Source organism: Lupinus angustifolius, unplaced genomic scaffold (assembly GCF_001865875.1).
Source record: "Lupinus angustifolius cultivar Tanjil unplaced genomic scaffold, LupAngTanjil_v1.0 Scaffold_414, whole genome shotgun sequence".
Lineage (NCBI taxonomy): Eukaryota > Viridiplantae > Streptophyta > Magnoliopsida > Fabales > Fabaceae > Lupinus > Lupinus angustifolius.
This window is the reverse complement of record NW_017727824.1, coordinates 259,430-263,309: the sequence shown is the minus strand read 5'-3', so window position 1 is coordinate 263,309 and position 3,880 is coordinate 259,430.

Sequence of the window (3,880 nt, the reverse complement as noted above, 5' to 3'; positions counted from 1 at the left end):
AAGTTTGTCCAAAACGTATTTTTAAATACTTTTCACTCCGAATTTGGCATTCCGAAACCGTAATCAGAAGATTTTAACATCTAGCCGAGTATTAGCCGACAATACTCGGACATAGTCTCATCGTGAATGTTTCACCGAAAAGTCACCTCATGTTCCCGAGTGAAACTTGTTAGGCAAGCAAGCTAAAATACTCATCTTTTACTCTAAACCCCTCAAACCCTCCACTTACCTATTGCATCATTAATCTTGGAAACCATTGGTTTGCCTCCATAAATCAGATTCAATTCTCCCTAATTCTGAATTATTCCACTTAAAAGAGCTATAAAACCTCTTGAAACCCTTGGCTTACTTCTCAAAATAAGAACCATGGCACTTTAAAAAGAGCCCACCCCATTGAGAAACCCTTGACTCTATATTGCATTGCATTTCTTCTTCCTTTGGATTTTCTCAAAAACACTAAGGTAAACCCTCATGCTTGTTCTTAATCTTTTATAAAATCTAGCCGTTCATTGTTTACAATATTTGAGTATGATGTTTATGCGTATGTTACGAACATTTTCACCGGTCAAATTTTTCTAAAAACCTTCCTATCTTTTGTTATATGCAAGAGCGCGAAAAATGACTTTTCGTGAATCTAGATATTGTTGTTTTGAAACCATGAAATCTTGTTGTTTATGGGTCTATTTTAGTGTTTGAAAGTACGCATGTTATTTATGTTGATGAAAGATGATGATTTTGAAATAAAAGAATATTTTAAATCGAAATGTTGTTTTGATCATGAGCTCAATCCTTGTAAAAAGGTGTTGAAATGATCATGAACCGATAAGAATCGGGAATGAGACTTTCGAGGATAAATGATGGTTCAATAATATGAATCTTGGACCGGATGGATGAAAGTCTCGAATGTTCTTAGAATGGATTAAAATGATGTCTTTAGCTTAGAGTTAGTAGGAAGACGATTTAACTTGCGAATCACTGATTAGTTTTCGTGTTTAGTTTCAAGGCGTTCGAAGTCGGAAAACCTACGCATTGACAGAAGGGAAATCAACCGCGCTGCAACCCAAAGTGAGAGAGAATACATCGTGACATAGTGGTATTCGAATATGACACCCAGTTCTCCCAACCACCTCAAAAGCTGGGAGTTATTTCTATTTTTGTTAGAATCTCATACTTAACCACATAATTTCGTGTCTTGGTTAAGTAGCGATGTTTCCTTAGGCTGTATGCCCCTAGGATAGTATAAAATATCAAGTCTTGTGGTTGTTATCCATGAAGGAACACCACTTGAGAAACTAAAACACGTAGGCATAAAAAACAGTAGTAGTATTCGATCCGGTGGCCCAAAAGATTGACAAAGTGGTCCTGGCCACTGGTATGGCCACTCCCAGGCGAGCCAGACACGCCTGGCCATTAGACTAACCACATCTGGGCGAACCAGCCTCGCCTAGGCGAGCCAGACATGCTTGGGCGAGCCAGACACACCTGGGCGAGTCAGACACGCCTTGCCATTGGACCAGCCACGTCTGGGAGACCCAGCCTCGCCTGGGCGACCCAGCCACGCCCGGGCGACCCAGCCACGCCCGAGCGACCCAGCCACGCCTGGGCGAGGGCCAAGCAGCATGCTTGGCCTATTCTGGGCGATTCCAGCGCCCGGGCGAGAGCCAAAGGGTGATTTGACCAATTTTTGGTGGATTTTTAGCTTGAGCGACAGTCCCCTCACTCAAGCGAGAACCATGCAGGAAATTGAGTTTGTTTGATGAATTGGTCGCTTGAGCGACAACCTCTCACTTGGGCGAGAGACATACATAAATCGTGGCTGTTTTTTAGGATTGAGTCCGCTGCCCGAATTGACAAATATATAGTGTTACTTTTGTTCTTGCGCCTTATGCGAGGAAGGATTCCGACGAGGATGTCGTGAGCAAGACTATGCCTAAAAATGATTACATGATACCACGCAGTGAGGTCGTCTGACCGTAAGAGGCTCGGCCATGTGGCCGTCCAGGGTAAGTCAGCGATGGTTCGTAGTGGTAGGGATGTTATTCCTATATTACATGATACCACCCTGCGAGTTCATCTGACCGTAAGAGGCTTGGCCATGTGGTTGTCCATGGTATGTCAGTGATGGTTTGTAGTGGTAGGGATGTTATTTCTATATTACGTGATACTTTTGTTCTTGCGCCTTATGCGAGGAAGGATTCCGACGAGGATGTCGTGAGCAAGACTATGCCTAAAAATGATTACATGATACCACGCAGTGAGGTCGTCTGACCGTAAGAGGCTTGGCCATGTGGTCCTCCAGGGTAATTCAGCGATGGTTCGTAATGGTAGGGATATTATTCCTATATTACGTGATAACACATTATCGGGTCCCACAAGAAGCATTCCTTTGGGAGATGTCTTAGGATGGGCCGATCGATATAAAAGAATAATTAAAATATTTAATCGGCTAACTTCGGTTAGTATGCATACTCATTATGAATATTGAAGTAGTGGAGAGGAAATTTAATGGAGACGAACGAGCCCCGCGATGTTGAGAGGGCGGTGACGGCAGTGATTCGTCAGCAAAGTCTTGAGGGAGAGTCTAGGTGAGATGAGTCCCTTGTATTCGTGGATGAGGTATTCTGTTGGAACGGACAGTTCTCACAGTGCAAACTAGACGATCTCTAACAACCCCTCTTTGCAATCAGGATCAATAAGAGGGATGTCCATAAAGTGTTCGATACGACACCGTCCTGAAATGGACAGTTCTTCGGAACCTATTGATCATATATCATTGCGAGGAATTTATTTTTGGTGCGATCAAATCGGCTTGTTATGAGACCTGTACTATTGGTTATTTCCAAATAGTATATTGGGATGATATTGGTGTAAGGATGAAATAAGCATATCATGCATACATTGAGAGTGTGAATATTGATCCTCATGATTTGAGTTATAACATCACTTCATCATTGTGCATTATGTTTGTGATCTATATTGTGTATATCTGGATTTAATATTCCGTGTAATTCCATGTCGTCGATGAATTATATTCATTAGATGTCTTACTCTCTCTTCTTTTCTTCTCTTCTCTTTTCTTTTCCTTCTGCTTGTTCTCGGTTCACATTCATCTTTAGCTATTATATGTTGTTTGGGTTAAGAGCCATCTACCAGTTGGCTCTCGTACCAATTGTTGGTGCAGCGGAAGCGATCGTTGCGCATCATTGGCCAAAAAACTCAAATAAAGAAATAGAATAAATATTAGAGAAGAAACAAAAGAATTTGTTAACGAGGTTTGGCCAATTGTGCTTACGTCCTTGGGAGCGCTGAGCGGCTACCAAGATATTATTAGAGAATAAGGATAACAAACCCTAACACACCCATGGGCCCACCTACCCATGAGGTGTTTCTATTTGGTACTTATATCTTATGCACATTATAATAAGGGACTTAAGTCCAATATATAATATTGTTTACTCTACTCTATTCCAGTAATATATAATGTGAGACTAATACTATAACATTGTAAGTATTAGAGTGCAACTAAGAGGGGGGGGGTGACTTAGTTGTCTTAAAATAATGGTCGCTTTTTTTGCAAAATCAAAGTTAAAGTGCAGCGGAACAATATGCAGAAAAATAATAGGAAATAAAATGAAAGAGATAAGGAGAAGAGAGTACACAAGGAGTTTTATACTGGTTCACCTTCTTGTCCACCGAAGGTTACATCCAGTACTCTTGCCGCACAAGAGATTTTTCCACTAAGAATTATGAGTTGTAATTACAATATCTCACCCCGAGATCTCTATGTACCTTACACACTCCCTAATTCTTATACCCTTGGAAAACCCATTTCCAAGTGAATCTATTCCCCTTTCTCTTCACACCCTGTGAAAGAAAGAAT